Genomic DNA, 21,417 nt, shown 5'->3' on the forward strand with positions numbered 1-21,417 from the left:
TGCATAAAGAAGCAGAGGTCACATAGATGGCAACTCTCTCTGAACATCAGCCTCTTTTTTCCTGTCCAGTCTGAAATCCACAGCACCAACTTTGGCACATGGTCCTATTACATCAGACCCTGGCAGCAGAGAACCAGCAGCCTTAGTGGGTATTTGCCGATGGTAGTGCACCAGGCCCTAGTAATCAAATTGCCACTTGACCTGAGCTGAGCAGAAACTAAGCCCAAGGAACACTGAGACCCAAAGAATCTGTGTTAATTCTCCTGTCACCGTGGTGGAGCATTCCAGTGACAATAAGTGGTATGGACTCCTCATAGCCCTAGAGTTCTTGTTTGGGAAAATCAGTGGGGATTCCCTGGTTGCACCTGGGAAAGGCCAGGCTAGATGCCAGGTCCACAAGAGGACCTGCTCTTTGTTCAGAGCTAGGCTCTGTGCTGTGCTGTGTGTATGGTACTGAGTAGAAGAGACATGGTCCTGGCCTTGTGGGGCTGATTCCTAGTTGGCTTCTCTGGGGACAGGAAACACAACGAACGGGAGGACAGGGCGTGAGCTGGGACATCACTGGGAAAGTCACTTGGAGGACAGGGAAGCCCTTGTCTAGTGGAAGACGCCATTCGACTGTCTATAAGATATATGAAGACATCCATCTGGACTAGTGTAGCCGTTTCCCGGGGCCAAAATCAGTGATTCAGGCTGCGGAGGAATTTGTAACAAAGCAGTTTGATGCTCAATCAAGGTGAGATACCAACAGTCACTGACAACTCCATGGGATGCAAATTGCATTCATTTTCAAGGTAACATTTTGCACATCTTTTTAGACAAGATACACAGTATTCCAAGGCAAACCCTTGAGATAACCAGGGAAGGAAGGGAGTCATTACTTAAAGTCTCACCTGCCTTCCGGTTTCCATCACAAGTAAGAGGGAATAGCTTGTTCAGATGTTTATTTGTATAATACTTGTTAACAGGACTTTTCATCTGTGTTTTCCACTCATACTCAGTTTTATATCTACAATTCTTGGTGCACATGAGATGACTAATAACTATTTATACTTTTGTGACCATTTGTGTTTTTTTAAGAAAATGAAGTTCCATAATTTTAGTTTTAGGGTGGGGAGAGGAACTTTTTCCCTAAGGTTCTGATGACTTGATTAGATACAGATCAAAAACTCTGTTAAAAGTATGGAGTGATGTGGAACAAGAGGCGAAACTCCCTAGGAGATGAGCTGGTCAGAATTGAGAAATAGAGAACTAGTCATTTACCTTCTTATCAGTACTTATTTGGTATGACTGTAACACAGTGAGACTGTTTTTAAACATGCCAGGACTACCAGAATGTACTAGTTAAAGTAGATGTCTCATTAAAAGTAATCATCTTAGGACACCAAGTCAACAAATGCCTATTAAGTGGGTGTTTATGTGCTAGGCACTGTGGAAGCTGAGGAGATGAGAAGACCATCAACCTGAAAGGAATGATACTTTCTCCGAGCATTGGGAGCTTTTGGTTTTTGTTTTATTGGGGTTTTTAATTTAATTAATTTAATTTTTTTAGACGGCATCTTGCTCTGTCACTTAGGCTAAAGTGCGGTGGCGCAATCACAGCTCACTGCAGCTTGGACCTCCTGGGCTCAAGTGATCTTCCGACGTCAGCCTCCTGGGTAGCTAGGACACAGGTGCACACCGCCACGTCCCGCCTGGCTTGTGTTTTTGAAGCAACCTATCTGTTATGTCTTTGATCCTCCGAGTAAGCCTGCAAGGTCAGGGTGGGATTTACTCTGATGGGAGGGATTCTCACTTTCCTAGCCTCATGTTTCCTTGCAGAGAGATCTCGGCTACTATGATTCTCTTGCCTTCTCCTGCCATCCCTTATTCCCCTTTGCTTGGGGAAGGAGTGACTTGCTTGACTGGTCGGTTTTGGAGAAGTTAGTAAGCAGGCAGGGCTCAAGCCCTGTAGATTCCCTCCATCTCTGGAAGCTGCCCTGCCCACAGGGAGCATACCTTCCTCCTTCCAGAGCTGTAGGGGCCACCTCCCTTGCGTTTGTCCCACTATGGCAGTGGTCAACAGCCTTCTTGGCTGCAATCCCGAAACCAAACTCTTTAGACAGAAGGCCAGTATTTTCATCTCTATCCACCTGACTCCTGTTTTGATTTCCAAATAGATTCTAGACTTGGGAGCACAGGAAGAAACACTGTGACTTGTATGAGTGTGAACACAGCAGCTGAGGCAAAAAGAAGATTCTAGGGTATGTAGTACATTTCCTGACCTCAGCCCCTAAAAGTGGTGTGGAGGAAAGAAAGAGCTGTTGCAGCCCTAAACGTTCTGATACCTTCCCATCTGTAGGAAAACAGACCCAGAGTTGGGAATAGAAGTCCAGGGAAAAGTTCTGGGAGAACACTTGAAAGGGCCCTTGGTGGAGGCAGGAAGTGCGGAGGCATCCAGAGCTCTGTGCTGACCACAGCTCGAGGTGGGAATCCGCTGGAGGTCAGGGCACTTACTAGCTAGCGGAGAAAGTCCACTAGCCTCAGACCAAGTTCCCAGCTGTCATCACCTTCCTTTCCTCAGACAAGGATTGAAAGCAGCGTCCATCTGTCAAACTCTAGCTTTGGTCCAAGAAGACAAAGAAGGTAGAAATAGAATCAGGGAAAATTGGCCTCAAGCTCATCTGAGAACAGGCTGGTGGAGGGCTAGCACGGAGACCCGGGAAAGGGAAGACATGGCAGCTCCGAAGCACTGTGTTCCCAAAGAAGAGGTTGGGAGGAAAAATAGCACCAAAAGACAGATGAATAACAGGAGAAGAAGGGAAACTATGACAGAGAAGTAGCCTGCCCAAGAGTGCTTTATGTTGTATAAGAATAATAAGCATGTAGATTATATAAAACAAGAGCTCCAGGATATGAGAAAGCATTCAGAGGAGATGCAGAGGGAAATGGCAGAGTTGATGAGATAAATGGAAAACTCAGATAGCATTGCCACAGATCTCATAAGTACATGGGAGACAGGAAGGAACAGAATGGTAATTAACAATGATGCCTGGGGACCTGTCTGAATCTTGCCCACTGTCAGCAGCGCCCCGCTCCTTCCCCGGCAAGCCTCTACTGTAGAGTTAGGAGTTAGAGAGACACTGGACTCCTTCAGGCATTTGCCCAAAACACATGTACCTAAACGTCAGTGTTCAAAGAAGCCTTAGTGTTTCTTATCTATCCCCACAAAAGAATAAAGATGGAGTATTTTCCAATTCTAAGACTTTTTCCTCTCTAGTCCCTGATTTTAAACTGCTTGGGGCAGGGACCTGTTTGTCAGGGCGGATGGCTGCAAAGGGCCTCTTTCTCTCTGCTCTCACTGTGGTGAGCCCTTTGTACTTAATATAATGAGTAGACCATTTTCTTTTTTCTTTTCTTTTCTCTTTTCTTTACTTTTTTTGAGACAGGATCTGGCTATGTTGCCCAGGTTGGAGTGCAGTGATGTGATCTTGGCTCACTGCAACCTCCATCTCCTGGGCCCAAGCCATCCTCTCACCTTAGCCTCCCAAGTAGCTGGGACTACAGACACAACACCACATCTGGCTAACTTTTAAAAACTTTTTGTAGAGAAAAATGAAGTTTTTTGTAGATTTTGCCATGTAGCCCAGGCTGGTCTCAAACTCCTGAGCTCAAGCAACCCACCCACCTCAGCCTCTCAAAATGCTCGGATTACAGGCATGAGCCACCATGCCTGGTCAAGCGGGCCATTTTCCTGTGGGTGTATCCACTAAGGAAGACTCCTTTGGAGTAGAGGGAAGTTTATTTCTTTGGCCACCTGCTAAACTGAAGTCCCTAGAATAGGAATCCTTTTGTTTGTTTTCCTGGTGTTGAATGTAGTGCGTTCAGGTGATGTGAGTTAGAAGACTTGGGGGCAGGCACCTACAACCAGCTTGGTAGGCAACACTTTGATCTTTCTCCAGCTGCCTCCCTGTACCATATTACAACACTGGCTGGATGTGAAGGTTCACACCTGTAATTCCAGCAGTTTGGGAAGCTGAGGCAGGAGGACTATTTGACTGCAGCAGTTCAAGATTACAGTAAGCTATGATCGTGCCACTGCACTCCAGCCTGATGACAGAGTGACATCCTAGCTCTAAAAAAATAAAAATAAATAGATTTTCTGCAGCAAACATTAGTTTAGAAACTGCATTGGTGATAGTGATATTATAGTACACATCCTTAGGAATATAATTTAGCTGTCCAGTAGTGATTATTTAAAGCCTTTTCTCCCTGTATGAATTCCTCTGCAGTTTTCAGGAAGTTTTCATTTTGAATTGCAGGTGTTTTAACTGAATTTCTGGTTTGAATCTTGCTTTAACATTTTTGTAATCTTGAATATTTTTAGAATGTGTAACTATCTGCCAAGGAGACCACAATATCTTCGGCATTTTCTTTTTTAATTGGAAACTTGTCTTGTTTCTTCAGTTTTGGTAACTTCCGGAAAAGAGCCACCAACTTGCCTGAGTTCTTTCCTGTTATCTGGAGCAAAGTAGAACTCTTCTGGCAAAGTAAGATGCCCTATCTAGTCTTTCATTAATTAAAAAAATTAACAGGCCGGTCGCGGTGGCTCGTGCCTGGAATCCTAGTACTTTAAGAGGCTGAGGTGGGGGGATCACGAGATCAGGAGTTCAAGAGCAGCCTGACTAACATGGTGAAACTCTGTCTCTACTAAAATTACAAAAATTAGCTGGGCATGTGGCAGGTGCCTGTAGTCCTAGCTACTCAGGAGGCTGAGGCAGGAGAATCGCTTGAAACCAGGAGGCAGAGTTTGGAGTGAGCCAAGATCACGTCACTGCACTCCAGCCTGGGCAACAGAGCAAGACTCCATCTCAAAAAAAATGCCAAGCAAACAAAAAATATTGGGGGTAGGGAGAATGTTTTAAATGTAGGTGTTTTTGAAGTAGGTTAAAAGATTTCAATCTTGAGTCTTCTACAAAAATGTGCCTGATGTTTTTGTAGTTAATTAGCAATACCTCATGATAGATACACATGGATATTTATTTTCTTTGGTATTTTTTGTAATAAATAGGTTGTTTCCTTCATTATAACTCCTTTTTCTGAGTGGTTTTGACATTGATCCTGCCATCTGCCCTGTTCTAAGTCTAGTCCTGGTGTCACTGCAGTCGGGAGTCTTCTTCTCTCCTCTGCACTGCTGACCAGCCAGCCCAGCCCCACTGTCCCTTCCTGGTTATGCAGAAGCCCCTGTGGTTCCCTCACAGCAGTCGGTTTGGTGGTTATCCCCTCAGTTTAGGTGCCATCAGTCTGGCCCACAGTGTTTGAATTCCTATGAGACATTACAAGCTTCACCTGACCAGTGGAAGTTTCATTAATACGACCTTTTTGTTTTCACTCTGCTTTTTTAAATAATGGAGGTAAAATTCACATACCACAACATTAACGATTTTGAAGTGTACATTTAGTAGCATTTAGTACATGCATTGTGTCGTTCACCCACCACCTCTATCAAGTTCCAAAACAGTCTCATCACCCCAGAAGGAGATCTGGACACCTCAGAAATGAGGTTTTTTACCATGTTGGCCAGGCTGCTTTCGAACTCCTGACCTTAAGTGATCCACCCGCCTCAGCCTCCTAAAGTACTAGGATTACAGGCATGAGCCACTCACTCCCCATTCCCTCCCCTTCTCAGTCCCTGGCAGCCACTCATCTGCTTTCTGTCTCTATGGATTTACCTATTCTGAATATTTCATATAAACGGAATCTTATAACATGTGATCTTTTGTGTCTGGCTTCTTTCATTTATTTTAAATTAATATACTCTATCATTTAGAGTAATTTTAGGTTTACAGAAAAACTGAGCAGAAAATACAGATTTCTCACATACTCCATCTCCTCCACACCTGCTTTCCCCTACAAGTACATCTTGTATTAGTGTGGTACACTTCTGAAAATTGTGAGTAAATATTAATATATTATTAACTAAAGTCCATAGTTTGCATTAGGGTTTACTCATTGTGTCGTAGAGTTCTGTGAGTTTTGACAAATGTCTCTAATATAATGGCATCATTCAAAATAGTTTCACTGCCCCTAAAAATCCCGTGTTCTACCAGTTCATCGTTCCTTCCCTGTCTCCCCTCAGCCTCTGACAACCACTGAGCATTTACTATATCCGTTTTTCCTTTTCCAAAATGTCCTAGAGTTGAAACCAGGCAACGTGTAGCCTTTTCACACTGGCTTCTTTCACTTGGCAATACATTTTCAAGGTCTCTGTGTCTCTTCATGGCATACTAGTTGATTTCTTTTCATTATGGAGTTGTATACCTTTGTCTGGATGTACCATACTCTGTTTATTCGTTTACCTGCTGAAGGACATTTTGGTGGCTTCTAAGTTTTGGCAATTATAAATAAAGCTGTGGTAAACACCTGTGTGCAGGCTTTTGTGTAGACATGTTTTCAACTCATTTGAAATGCAGTTAATTGCTGAACCATATGGTACAAGTATGTTTGTTTTTTTTGAGACAGAGTCTTGCTCTGTTGCCCAGGCTACAGTGCAATGGCGCAATCTCAGCTCACTGCAACCTCTGCCTCCCGGGTTCAAGCAATTCTCCTGTGTCAGCCTCCTGAGTAGCTGGGATTACAGGTGTTCACCACACCACACCTGGCTAATTTTTTGTATTTTTAGTAGAAATGAGGTTTCACCATGTTGGCCAGGCTGGTTTCGAACTCCTGACCTTAAGTGATCCACCCACCTCAGCCTCCTAAAGTACTAGGATTACAGACATGAGCCACTGTGCCCTTGCTACCATATGGCATTGTCTGTTTTGGATTTTAGCCACTCCAAGAGGTGAGGAATGGCATCTCATTGTTTTAATTAGCAGTGCCCTTGTGAAATATGGTGTGGAACATCTTTTTATATGCTTATTGTCACCTTGGTGGTGGGAATGTCAGGATGAACATTGGAACGAACGTGCTCTAAAGACTTATTCTTTTTAGCTGCCACAATTGCTTTGTGTCTGCAGTCCCACCACAGCCATTTCCCTGGCTTCTCTGCCCTGCATACTTCTTCCTTCAGTGTCCTGGACACAAACGCCAACACACGCTTTCTCAGGCATTTTTCTTAAGGCTGCTTTCCTGTTTACAAAATTATAGCAGCCCTTAACCTCCCGTCAGCTCAAATACCTTCTCAGCCAGAAACGACCACAGCAGCTGTATGCTGGCACAAACGCACTTCTCCTCCTCTCTAAGATAGCTCCCTTTCTCCAGCACGCCCTTCCCTAGTTTACATTTTCTTCATGGCGTCTTAATATTATCCTGTCAAATGAAAACACACCCCTTTTGGGAAGAGAGAAAGCATCTTCATATACTGCTTGGGAGGCACGTGCTGGAGAGCTTCTCTCTGCCCTTTTCCTCCCTCTCTCTCCACCTCTGGCAGTCCTCTGTCCTTTTTGGGCTGACCTGTGTAGATTCTAGCAGCACATGTTGTGCTTTCTGGCTTCTGGTTGGCCAGTGAGGAGTCCTAGCAAGGGCTCGGAGGGAGGGAGGGAAGAGAGTAAGGTTCAGTATCCCCTAATTGAACCTCAAAGGTTTGTGCTTCCCCCACACCTTTGTGAATAGTTCCTAATTTGAGTGTGCTGTTTGTTTCCTGTTGGGTACCTGGATTTAGGGTGTAGATTGTCATAACCTCTTTTCTGGGGGCATTCTGATGTTTAGAGATGGTCATGGAGTCTTGGGTACTGCCCAGGATGAGGTCTAGGAGGAGGCAAGCCAGGTGTCTGTCCTCACCCTTACAGGGCCTGAGGGAGAGGGGCCTTCTTGCTTGTCCTTCGTCAGAAAGTGCTTCTTGGACTTGCTGTCCTGTTAAAATGCAGGTTCTATTCAGCAGGCCTGGGAAAGGGCCTGCAATGCTGCCAGTCTGTAAGCTCCTAGGTGATGGCCACGCTGCTGTCGGTCCTTAGCCACACTTTGAGCAGCAGGGATTTTTACTGCAGTTTGGTTTGCATTGTTAAAATTCTGGAACGACCCAATTGTCAGCTGTCGGGGATAACTGATTGAATTGTGGTGTGTGACACTACACAGCTTTTAATAAGTCAGTTAATCAACTATATCTATCGAGCACCTTCTCTGTGTCAGGTGCCCAGGATACATTATTAGAAACAAATCCTTGCTGCGTAGAGCTTACATTCTAGTGTCCATAGGGTAAACAGGCACATCTTAGGAAATATTAGAAGGCAACAAGTGCTGGGGGCAGAAGAAAGCAGGATGAGAGTGTGTCCATGTCAGGGGCGGCAGGGAGTCACCTGCAGAGGTATCAGGGAGAGCACTACAAGTGCAAAGGCCTCAGCAGACCCAGAGGAGCCAGTGTGGTGGCTGTGCAGTGAGGGAGGAGACCACCCTGAATGGGCAGAGGCTGGTGCAAACCTGTGTATGGGAAGTTCTTTGTCCCTGAGGATTTCTGCAGAGGAGTGGCAGGATCTGATTTGGACATTCACACGGTGGCTCTGGCCGTCGCCTGCTGAGAGAGACCAGTTGGACCTGGGGATGGTGAGAGGCCGTCAGTGATCTATGGGACCAGCGTGTTAGGAGTGGAGATGCTAGGAAGCGGTCAGATCCTGGAAATGTTTTGAAAGCGCTGATGTTGAAAATACCATTTTTGAGACAGGTGGACATGGGTGTGATACGTTTAACTGGAAAAGGAATGAACAGTCTTTTAGGAACCATGTTTTGAATGTGAACAAAAAAATGATGGTGGTGGCGTATGGTAACGATACTAACTAACATGTGATGAGCATTTCTCTGTAAAGGGGATTTGTTTTTATTACTCTTATCTCGGTGTGCTAGACTGCACATTATTTTTACAGGAAAAAGAATCTTAGACTCTGCTTCTTTCTTTCTCTATGTAATTTTACTGCATGTTCTTTATTCCATGAAAATTACTCATTTGCATTGGGTTTTATAAATACTAATGTGTAGTTTGTGCTTTATTATGTCTACAACATGCTTTTTAAATTTTTAATTGTTTTTAGTTAGTTTTGTTTGCCTAGCCAACTGGAATGCAAGATCCTTTGACGTTGAGGATTGCTTTTTTTTTCCTGTATTCCAGCTTGTAACAGACTCTTCCTAAGTGCTTATTGAACGAATTGTTCTAATTCTTTTAAATAATGACTGGCCTCTTCCAAAACAGTTTTATTTTGCTAAATCTGCAGAGGGTTATTATTAGCATGCTTGAAAGACCAAAGAATGATGGTCTAATTCTTTAAGGTTCTCGTTTCTTCTATCTTATACCATCTGTTCCTGTTACCTTCCCCAAGCACTCTTCCTGCCAGCCATCATAAAGTTCTGAATTGGGGCTGCAGTAGAAGTTGGAGTGTCAGAACACACTTTTGCCCTTACTGCTATCCGTCTTCAGTCAGATAAGTAGCCTTTTATATAAATAGTTCCTTCATTCTTGTCTCTGTGGAGCTGGGGAAAGCAGGTCCCTCGGGTTTGTGTGTGTGCTGGATGAAGCTGAGAGGAGGGCTCTTAAGGGCATGAGGCTGTCTCTGGACTACACCAGGAAGTGTGGAAAAGGCCCTCCAACAAAGCCTGCCATAGATGGCTGGGACCCCACGTTTTTGGTTACAAATAATGTACGAATAGTTACTGATAATTAAAGTTACTTTTTTCAAGGCCATCAGAGTGGTTGGTAATTGTAGTGTCCCTGAAAGACTTGACATCTTTAATCTCTTAAACCATGTTGAATTCCTGTAACGGGAGGCCGGGGAATAGGCACAGGACTCTGATAGTGAATCCGTGGTGCACCTTTTTATCATGTTTAGGAGTGGGCTTAGCAGACACTCTCAGGGACTGGGGGAGTTGAGTATTATCTCATTCGACACCTTTGCAACTCATTGTCTTTAAATCTTTCTTTTGTAAACAGAGTCTCACTCTGCCACTCAAGCTGGTGTGCAGTGATGTAATCACAGATCACTGCAGCCTTGACTTTCTGGGCTCAAGTGATCCTCTCAATTCAGCCTCCTGAGTAACTGGGAACACAGGTACATATCACTACGCCCAGCTAAGTTTTTGGAGCAACGAGGACTCATTGTATTGTCCAGCCTGGTCTCAAACTCCTGGGCTAATGCAATCCTCCTGCCCTTGGCCTTTCAGTCTTTTTTCTTTTTATTTTGATTGATTAATTGAGGCTGGTCTCACACTCTTGAGCTCAAGCAGTCCTCCCACCTTGGCCTCCCATAGTGCTGGGATTGCAAGTGAGAGCCACCGTTCTTGGCCCTTCAATCTTTATGAGGATTTAAGAAAGAGACTTCCGTAAGATATATTTTGGATTGGGGAGGCAAGAGTGTGCTAGGTCTCAGGCCCACATAACTCAGTAGTTAAAACTACCACTCTTGGTTACTGGACAGTTTACAGATACTAGTTGCAGTAGGTAGATTTCTGAATTCCGAAGAAATTACCCTGGTGAAACCTGATTCATAGGTTTTTCAACCATACAGCGATAGTAATTGGAATGCTATCGCTGTATGGTTGAAAAACCTATTAAGAAGAACATCTCAAAGGAAGCATAGCTTCCAATAGAAACTTCAGAATTGTAGGTTTAGGTAAAAAGTTAAAAGACAGAATGGGAAGGCTGAGTAAAATACATTCTAACATTTTTTTAGCTGGATTTGTTAAGAAATGTTGGTGTTAATCTGAATCATCCTTGTTTATGTGGACATCACATTTACATAGTTCTAGTCATCACATCCTGGAATGTCAGCCTAGGCGGGCATGCAGGGGCCTGGTCCAATTCCCCCCTGTGTCCCTAGGGCCTAGCACCATGCCAGCACATAGTAGACACTTGAATATTGTTGGATGTATAAATAAATTCTTGTAATAAGTATAGGAAAAAGGTCTTAGAGAACTTGAAAGCCAAATTTTAATATTGATGCTCTTGTCAACAAAACATTTTCGATGTTATAGTAACATGAAGGTCAGGATTCCACTGAGCAGGCATATAGGCATATACTTCATGAAGTATAGCTTCATGTTTCTTGGCAATTCGCCCTTCACTGCTAGACTTACCTTGCCACAGGAATCTAAGGAGCTTACCTAGCATTGTTCATCACTGTCTTGCTAAGGTGGAGGGAAACGAGGAGCAGGGAATTGAGAAAATAGAATAACTGGAGGAATTTCCATTGTCCATAAGGGACACCGTTCGGGTGAATTGTTTTGCTTGGGGCCACCCAGGGAGTGAGTTTGGAGTTGCAAGCCTTGTTTCCTTATATAGAGTCATTGATAGAATTTGGGAGTTTCCTGAGTAGATGATTAAAGCAGCTCTGTAGTCATTCTTCTCTGTAAGTGCCAACACCTGGATATAATTTCTCTGTGGTCAGCTGGAGACTGACATCCATTTTCTCACACTATCTCTACGATGGAAGGGAACCCTAGTTGGTTAATTCATTCTTGTGGTCTTTCTGCCTGGGTCAGCAGCAAGACAGTCACCTTGTCCCGGGAGGCAGCACATCCCCACTGTTAAAGAAGCCAGGGAGTCTCTTCTTAGGATGCAGTGGGAGTGATCGGAATGATTCTGTTTCTCAGCCTGTCGTGCAGTACATCTTTAAGCATTATCACACAGATTCTTAAGCCAAAAATAAGCAGAACATTAACCAGAGAATAATTGATTGGCATCTTTCACCTAGACAACACGTTTGTAAATTGAGAGTGATTCCTGTGGAGTTTTGTCTGTGTTGATGAAAACATGGATGCAGGCTGGGTGCAGTGGCTTGTGCCTGTAATCCTGGCACTTTGGGTGTCCAAGGCAGGAGGTTTCCTGAGGCCAGCAATTGAGGACCAGCCTGAGCAACATAGTGGGATCCCATCTCTACTAAAAATTTTTTAAAAATTAGCTGGGCATGGTGGTGCATGCCTGTAATCCCAGTTATGTGGGAGGCTGAGGTAAGAGGATGGCTTGAGGCTGCAGAGAGCTATGATTGCACCACTGCACTCCAGCCTGGTGACAGAGTGATTCTGTTTCTAAAGTGAAAAATTTTTAAAGACATAGAGGAGTTTCCTGTTTGGAAGATTACAAGGCAGAGGCCAGAGGGGTCAGTGAACCAGGACCTGGTGACTGGCTGGTGGAGCAGGTCTGTAAAACTAGCAGCTGGCACACTTAGTGTCACTTCGATGCTCTATGTTTTACGGCACTGGGGACTTTCTTTTTCAACTTTTTAACTTCTTAAATTTATTTTTTATTTTTTTGTAGAAATGGGGTTTTGCATGTTTCCTGGGCTAGTGTCAAGTGATCCTCTCATGTCAGCCTCCCAAAGTGCTGGAATTGCAGGCATGATCCACCATGCCTTGCCTCAACTTTAAAAAAAAGCTTTATTGAGCTGTAACTCACATATCATACTATGCACTCATTTAAAGCCTACAATTCAGTGGCTTATAGTCTATTTACAGAGTTGTGCAACCATCTCCACAGTCAATTTTAAAGCATTTTCATCACCCTAAAAAGAAACCCTGCATCCACTGGCAACCACTGCACTTTTTTCACCCACTTCCTTTTCCAGCCCCAGGCGACCACCAGCCTACTCTCCATGCCAGTGTTTTGCCTTTTCCAAAAATTTTATGTAAATGGAATTGTACAGTAAGTTGTCTTTTGTGACTGATTTCTTAGCATAGTTTCTTCAAGGTTCATCCATGCTTTTGTTTATCTGTGCCTCAGTCAGTGGACATCTAGGTTCTTTCCATTTTTTGTCTGTTATGATGTTGCTATAAACATCCGTGTGCAAATTTTTGTGCGAACGTGTTTTCATTTCTCTTGGGTATATACCTAGGAGTGGAATTGCTGAGTCAAATGGTTATCGTGTGTTCAACATTCTGACAAGCTACCCAAGTGTTTTCTGAATTGGCCAGACCATTTCTGTCCCCACCAATAACATCTGTGGGGTGGAACAGCGCTTGTGTTTTTCTCTCCTTTGGATTCCAGCCATCCTGGTTTCGATTTGCATTTCCTTGATGGCTAATGAGGTATAGCATCTTGTTATGTGCTTATGGATCAATGGGTATATCTTCTTCGGAGATATGGCTATAAAGATACTTTGCCCATTTGTTTATTTGGATCATTTGTGTTTTATTATGCAGACTAGGGAATTTCTTCAGGGGACTGCTTTTGATTATTGTGTTTCTCATTTATAAACTTACCTTTCAGTAATGAGGCACTTATACCTTCACAGCTGTTTTGGTTTTCTATTGCCGCTGTAACAGATTACCACAAGCTTAGGGCCTTAAAACATTTATTTGTTAGCTACTAGTTGCTTGGGTCAGAGCATGGCTCCTAGTTGCTCTGGGCACAGCATGGCTCAGTTGGTTGCTCTGAATGTGGTGAGACTGACAGGAAGGTGCCAGCCAGACCGTGTTCCTTTTCGGAGGCTCTGGGAATGCATTGGCATCCAAAGTCATTCAGGTTATGGCAGAGTTCAGGTCCTTGCAGCTGTAGGACTGAGGTCCGGTTTCCTTTCTGGCCTCCCTCAGCTCCTAGAGGCCTCCCTCTGGTCTTGATTGCAGCCCCTGTATCTCGGAACTGGCAGCAGGTCACTAGGAACCTGCCAGACTTTTCCACTTTCCGCATCTGCTTGTAAGGACTGGTGACTCCATCAGGCCCGCCCGCGGGGTAATCCCGGAAAATCTCCCTATTTTAAGGTCAGCTGATTGGTAACCTTAATTACCTCTGCAAAGGCCTTTCACCTAGATTTCTGATTGATGAATACCCTTCTTTAGAATTCTACCTGTCCCAGGGGCTTGTGGCCCTCCTTACAGCCTTCTAGTTGTTACAGGGGACCACAAAAGGGTTGTGAGGCTGATCAGAAAGAACAAGTGGAAACAGAAAATGAAACCTGTAGGAAAGGCCGGTTTGATCCACCTCCTTTTATTTACTCGTCCTTTTCTTTTATTTTTGAGACAAGGTCTCGCTCTGTTACCCACAGTGGAATGAGGTCTCGGCTTACTGCAACCTCTACCTCTTGGGTTCAAGTGATTCTTACACCTCAGCCACCTGAGGAGCTGGTACTGCAGGGGTGTGCCACCATGCCCAGATAATTTTTGTATTTTTAGTAGAGATGGGGTTTCAACATGTTGCCCAGGCTGGTCTCGAACTCCTGACCTCAGGCAGTCTGCCTACCTTGGCCTCCCAAAGTGCTGGGATTACAGGCGTGAGCCACTGTGTAAGGCCTCTTGTTCTTTCTTTATTATAAGTATTTTCTTTATTACAAGCTGTAGTTTGTCTAGCCTCTAATAGTGGTTCTCAGTTGGGGAGACTGCTCCCCAGGGGGACATTTAGCAGCATCTACAGACGTGTTTGGTTGTGACACTGATGGGTGCTGCCAGCATCGATGGATAGAGATGCTGCTGACCATCCTGCAGTGCATGAGATGCCTCAAAACAGAATTCCCCAGCCCCAGAGGTCAGTACTGATGTTGTAAAGAAACTTTGTTCTATGTCAGATGGCCAGTTTTTTAACGGCAGAATTACACAGAATATGTAAATAATTGATGTTCTTAATGATAGCTGTGTAGAGAATCATTCTGTGTTCATTGAATTAATTTTAATATGTTATAGTGAACTATAGTCCCATTTGAAACATTAAGAGCAATCTTACAGTGTTCTAGTACTTTTTTTTTTGTTTAGTTTCCTAACTATGAAAGCAGGTGTTCTAGTACATTTGAAACTAATTCATGTATAGTGTACGTATGGATCACGAGGTCAAGAGATCTAGACCATCCTGGTCAACATGGTGAAACCTTGTCTCTACTAAAAATACAAAAAATTAGCTGGGCATGGTGGTGTGTGCCTGTAATCCCAGCTATTCAGGAGGCTGAGGAGGGAGAATTGACTGAACCCAGGAGGCGGAGGTTGCGGTGAGCCGAGATCGCGCCATTGCACTCCAGCCTGGGTAACAAGAGCGAAACTCCGTCTCAAAAAATAAATAAATAAAGTTAAAGAAGCTGGGTGTCGTGGCTCACGTCTGTAATCCCAGCACTTGGGAGGCTGAGGTGGGCAGAACACGAGGTCAGGAGTTCAAAACCAGCCTAGCCAATATGGTGAAACCCCATCTCTACTAAAAATACAAAATAAAATTAGCCAGACATGGTGGTGCACGCCTGTAGTCCTAGCCACTTGGGAGACTGAAGCAGAAGAATCCCTTGAACCCAGGAGGCGGAGGTTGCAGTGAGCCCAGATCACGCCGCTGCACTCCAGCCTAGGTGACAGTGAGACTCCATCTCAGAAATAAATAAATAAAACTAAAGAAAGGAAGGGAGGGAGAGAAAGGAGAGAAAAAGGAGGGAAGGAAGAGATAATTAATAAGAAAGTATTACCTTATTCACAATGAATAGGACAACATTTGTCATACTTTAGATATTTCTTCTATATTTCATTTTCCTCCCCAGTCCTAATACTGGAACCAGACTGCTTGGACTGGAATCCTGACTTTACCCTTCCTGGCTCGGTGACCTTGGATCAGCTGCTTTCATTCATTTGTTCCACATCTGAGTGCCAAGGTGTTCTTTTGAGTATTGGAAATAACAGCAGTGGCCAAAACAGACAGAGATCCTTGTTGTCTGTGTGATGGTCAGGTTAGGGACAAATAATGAATAAGTGAAGAAATATATAATGTCTCCACAGAGACAGCGGAGCGGCCGGTGTGGGGAGAGCAGAGTGAGCGAGGGCGAGAGAGCAGGTGGACATGCGGTGCCAGAGTCGAGGAGGATATACAGTCTTGCAGGCTGTGTAAGGACTTCTCATTTAAAGTGGAGTATGGGCTAGGTATGGTGGCTCATGCCTGTAATCCTAGCACTTTGGAAGGCCGAGGCAGGCGGATCATCTGAAGTCAGGTTCAAGACCAGCCTGGCCAGCGTGGTTAAACCCTGTCTCTACTAAAAATGCAAAAAATGAGCTGGGCATGGTGGTGGGTGCCTGTAATCCCTGCTACCGAGAGGCAGGAGAATCGCTTGAACCTGGGAGGCAGAGGTTGTAGTGAGCCGAGGTCACACCATTGTTCTCCAGCCTGGGCAACAGAGCGAGACTCCATTTCAAAAATAAATAAATAGAGAAAAATAGTGGAGTATGATGGGAAGCTATTGGAAGGTTTAAGTAGAGAGGTGAACTGACCCTACTGTGTTTTTAAAAGGACCACTGTGTGCTAAGTGGGGACTGTAAAAGTGTAGACCTCCTTCAGGGTTAGGAGATAGAAGTGGGCAAGACTGAGAGCAGGGGCATCAGTGGAGAGTTGCAAAGACCAGACTGACTCGGTGGGGGCTGAGGAGTTGATAAGAAGTACTGGGGTGCTTTGCACTTTCTTGATCATTTCTCTAGTCTGAGTTTTCTCATCTGTGAAATGGGGACAGTAATCATGCTTATCTTGCGGCTGCTTTAAGAATTGAAAGAGTTAATGTGTCCTAGACTTGTGCCTGGACAGAGGAGGTGTTCAGTGAGTATTAGCCTCAGTATCATTCTCTCTGTCACTGCTGCTACTGCCATTCCTGCTGAAGAAACCCTGGCGTGAGCTGGATATGTATGTATTCAGTTCGTGTTCTGTGCGTGTTTTGAGTCCATAATCAATATATATTTTACTTGTTTTTAAGAATTTATAAGAAATGATATCATTTTGAATATATTGTTTAAAAAATGGATTTGCTAGGCTTGGCACAGTGGCTCACGCTTGTAATTCCAGCACTTTGGGAGGCCAAGATTGGTGGATTATCTGAGGTCAGGAGTTTGAGACCAGTCTGGCTAACATGATGAAACCCTGTCTCTACTAAAAAATACAAAAATTATCCAGGCATGGTGGCAGACACCTGTAATCCCAGCTACTCAGGAGGCTGAAGCAGGAGAATTGTTTGAACTAGGGAAGTGGAGGTTGTAGTGAGCCGAGACCGGGCCATTGCACCACTGCAGCATAGGTGGCAAGATCAAGACTCCATCTCAGAAAAACAAACAACAAAAAAAAATGGATTTACTGAGCAGCACATGTGTGTGCTTGTCCATGTGGGTACATGAAAATCTAGTTTACTCCTTTCCACCATCAGGTCACTTACCATAACTGCTGATCCGCTCCCTGCGAATGCATATTTAGGTTGTTTACCATTTTCTCTGCGGCCAACAGTGCTGCACTGTGTGTTCATGTCCACGCCTCCATGCACGGCAGCCAGGGTCTCTCCAGGCTGTGTACTTAGACGTGGAGTCGCTGGGTCAGTTCCACGCAGGCCCAGTTTTGCCAGGGGCTGTCAACTGTTGCTTCTCATGGAAAGTCTTGGTTAGCAAGGCTATTAAATTAACTCAAAAACTATCTCCCTTATTTTCAGATGGATGAAAAATTGACTTTGTAGATGGAGAGGAGCAGAGGAGTAATGGGAAATGTCTCTGGGATTTGATGACATCAGGTGACTGTTGTGAGGACCGAGCTTGTGCTCACAGATCCTAGAAACAGGAGGCACAGCACACAGGACCCGATGGGGAGCGCCAGGCTGGGTCAGGAGACAGAGGGAAATGGACTGGTGGGCAAGAGCCTTGATTGTGGTTTCTGAAAAGAAATGGACAAGGCAGCATCTGTGGTTTAGAATTGGCTAGTTTGAATAATTTCTCCAGGCTCTGGGCTATCAGGATGGTCCCTGGTTGTCCAGTGCTTGGCCCTGAGGTGGTTGGCAGAGGCATATGGCTACCTGCAGCGTGGAGCCTGGGCCCCCAGTATAGTCCTGTACCCCAAGCTGCGTCAAGAGTCACCTCTCCCACAGGCTCCAGCCTCTCCCTTGTTTTCTTTAGTGTTTCAAAAATGTCAAGCTTAGGGCCTTCGCGCATGAGATTCCTTCTACCAGGAAAGCTCCTCCTGCCCCTGCTGTGCAGTCGGCTCCTCCTTAATGCCGCCTCCTGAGCTGCCTTCCCCAACAGCCCTCACGGAAGCAGCCCCCTTTACTGTTGGTCTGCTGACTGGCTTCCTCCTTGAGAGCACAGACAGTGCTGCACTGCAGACACTTTGCCGATTTGCCTGTCAACTTGCTTTTGGAATTGCTCCTTCCCCAGTGAATGTGGAAGCCTCACGAGGACACAGCCTCGTCTGTCTGGTTCTCTGTTGTGTTCTTGGAGCCTGCCACAGTGCCAGGCACATGGTGGCTTTGACAGAGGGACAGGATTGGGTTGAAGGGGCAAGATTAGACATGGATATGTTGATTTTCTTGTCGGCCTCACTGAGTGAGACATGCCTACTGTATTTTAGCCATTAGAAATGAAACAGAGAATGTGTCCCAGGCCATGCCTAGCAGGGATGCCTGGCAATTGTTTCAGTGCTGTGGAGGGGAGCAGTGCACACCTGGTGCTGTTGGGAGCACAGAAAGGGTGCTTGGGAGCAGTGCGGGGCCAGTCCAGGAACCCTTTCTAGGATGTGTGTCAGACAGGCTGATAAACTTCTGTGGAAGGCTATTATATGCAAGGAGTTCACATCTAGAGGGTTACTGACCCAGCCTTTTAGAGTTCCTTCCAGTTCTGAGATTCTGTGCCACGAAAAAAAAGAAAATCAACTAGGAAAAGGAAATAAGGAATTTTTTGGTGGGGGTTGCAGTTTTAAATAGGATGGTCCGGTAAGGCTGCATTGAGAAGTCTTTCAAATAAAGACTTTATGGGTATAAAATAAATTTCCTAAAAGTCTTGGGTTGTGCCTTTGATTTTATTTGTGAGCTTGGAGGAGCTTCAGAAGGGCTTTATTCCGATGTCTTTAACTCTCTTTAATTCAGGTTATAGGAATTCTTAAATGTTGACTTGCAGGGTTCGGGAAGCATACCAGATGGAAACTGAAAGTGCGGCCATTTTGAGCACATACTCATTGCACACCCTGGGTCCAGGGTGAGTCTTACTCACTTCAGCGCCTCAGCCACAGGTCTCCTTGATCTCAGTCAGGGTTCTCCAAGGAAGCGCAGCCAACAGGATATATAGATGTATAAAAGGAGATTTATGTTGGGGAATTGCATTCACGTGATCCTGGAGGCTGAGAAGTCCCACGATCTGTGTGGCAAGCCAGGGACCCAGGAAAGCCCGAGGTGTAATTGAAACTCAGCTCAAGTCCGAAGGCCTGAGAACCAGGGTAGCTGATGGCAGACATCCAGTCCCAGAGCAAGAGAGGATGAGCTGTCCCAGCTCCAGCAGCAAGGCAGGAAATGAGAGGTGTGTCCTCCTCCCTCTGCCATTCTGTTTAGCCCCTTGAGGGACTGGAAGATGCCAAGCCACTTGGGGAAGGCAGGCCACCTTTTGAACCCACAGTCCTAATCCTAACCTCATCATGAGCACCTCCACAGATAGGCCCAGGAACAGTGTTGCATCAGGCACACTGTGGCCTAGTTAAGTGAAATTAACATCACAATCTCTGTGTTCCAACACCTTCTGGACAAGGGGTCTTTGCAGGTGGGCAGACGGAGACATGGCTCCAGATTCCCAGATCTTGTAACAAATGCGCTGTTTCCTGCTTCTCCAGCTGTACCCTGGCAGCTCATATGCGATTACCTCCATTTCCATCTTCATTTCCTTCACGGGTTGGTCTGCTCATCATTTGGCATGTCTTGTTTTTTTCCCACCTGAAAGCTCTCCCAAATGACTGTCGCTTTGTCCCCAGCCTCTTCCTCTGGAGGTATAGCAGATATTGTAGTGCCTTCCTGCAAGGAGTGCTGTGCTGGCATCACTCAGTGATGGCCCCTTACACAAACTCCACTGACTGGGAACATTTGTTCCCTCTGGGGAAGGGAAGCTAGGAGGAGACTCTTTCCTGGATACCCCTTAATACCCTGTGAAATTTCTACTATGGGCATGAATTCATCTATTTTTTTAGATAATCTAAAAAAGGAAAACATGACTGTGGAGAAAGCCATTCAGTTTCCTCAAAGCTCAAAAATGTTTACAGTTGGAAACTTTGTTTCATCTTAGAGCTTGAAGTCTCAATCTGTCACCGAGGCTGACGGATTTAGGATTCTGCCCATGTCTTAGCAGCTTTAGAAGAAACTGTAACCTCTTGTTATAGAAAGGGAAGCAATTACCTTTTAAAGGTTGCTGGATTCTTGGGGAGGCCAGGCAGGACGATAGCTTGAGGCCAGGAATTCAAGACCAGCCTGGGCAGCATAGCAAGACCCTGTCTCTACAAAAAATATAATGAGCTAGGTGTAGTGGTGGATGCTGGTAGCTCCCAGCTATTCAGGAGGCTGGAGCCTGGGAATTTGAGGCTACAGTGAGCCATGATCACACCACAGCACTCCAGCCTGGGCAACAGAGCAAGACTTTGTCTCTGAAAATAAAATTTTTTAAAAAATTAAAAAGTAAAGGTCTCTGGATTAATTTTGATTTTATATATGTGTTTATCCTTAAACCCATCAAAAAAGTCCAAATATGCTTTGTTTACCAATTTTCTCATTAGAGGTAGGGTTTCCTAGGCATCTAGACAGATGCTGAGTCTGATAAATGTCTGCACCTTCATGTGGGCTAGGCGTGGTGGCTCATGCCTATAATCCCAATACTTTGGGAGGCCAAGGGGGCGGATCATGAAGTCAGGAGATTGAGACCGTCCTGGCTAACACAGTGAAACCTCATCTGTACTAAAAATACAAAATATATATAAAATAGCTGGGCATGGTGGCATGTGCCTATAGTCCCAACTACTGGGGAGGCTGAGGCAGGAAAATCACTTGAACCTGGGAGGCATAGGTTGCAGTGAGTCCAGATCATGCCATTGCACTCCAGCCTGGGTGACAGATTGAGACTCCATCTAAAAATAAAATGGCGCTGACCAATAGGAGCACAAACCCTCTGATTTTATTTATTTGTGAGATGGGGTTTCGGTTTGTTGCCCAGGCTAGAATGCAGTGGCGCAATCTCAGCTCACTGCAACCTCTGCCGCTTGGGTTCAAGTGATTCTCCCACCTCAGCTTACCAAGTAGCTGGGATTACAGGCACGTGCCACCACACCCAGCTAATTTTGTATTTTTAGTAGAGATGGGGTTTCATCATCTTAGGCTAGTCTTGAACTCCTGACCTCAGGTGATCCACCCACCTCGGTCTCCCAAGGTGGTGGGATTACAGGTGTGAGCCACCATGCCTGGCCCACCAAGACCCTGATATTAGCAAAGCACCAAGGCCTTAGGACTCTGCCTGTGTCTTAGCAGCTTTAGAAGAAAAAGCAAGCCAAGAAAAAGTTATTTACCATAATTCTGAGGAAAAGCAAATGAGAGTCCTTAAGGGAAGAATTCAGACTTTCTTGAAACAAATTAGTTTTTTCATGGAATTAGTAACACAGGGACTCACTTGGGTTTTGGTGAGGAGTAGCCTGAAGCGCAGATTCTGTTGAGCACTCACAGTCCCTTCCCACTGTGCCTGAGGAAGCTGTGGTGCTGCCTCTCTCGGGAGACAAATAATGGCTGCTCTGTACATGGAAAA

At 45.0% G+C, this 21,417-nt stretch overlaps 1 protein-coding gene and 1 long non-coding RNA gene across 2 annotated transcripts in view; both read left to right on the forward strand.

Moving 5' to 3' along the window:
• Positions 1-21,417, forward strand: part of GNA12 (G protein subunit alpha 12) — a 119,264-nt gene that overhangs the window by 11,301 nt on the left and 86,546 nt on the right. The gene's annotated exons all lie outside the window — the stretch shown is intronic.
• LOC144580640 (uncharacterized) lies at positions 743-21,160 on the forward strand. The gene is made up of 2 exons (XR_013530565.1): positions 743-2,243; positions 4,447-21,160. It is a non-coding gene; the product is annotated as an uncharacterized LOC144580640 (long non-coding RNA).

Source organism: Callithrix jacchus, chromosome 2 (genome assembly GCF_049354715.1).
Source record: "Callithrix jacchus isolate 240 chromosome 2, calJac240_pri, whole genome shotgun sequence".
Taxonomy (NCBI): Eukaryota; Metazoa; Chordata; class Mammalia; order Primates; family Cebidae; genus Callithrix; species Callithrix jacchus.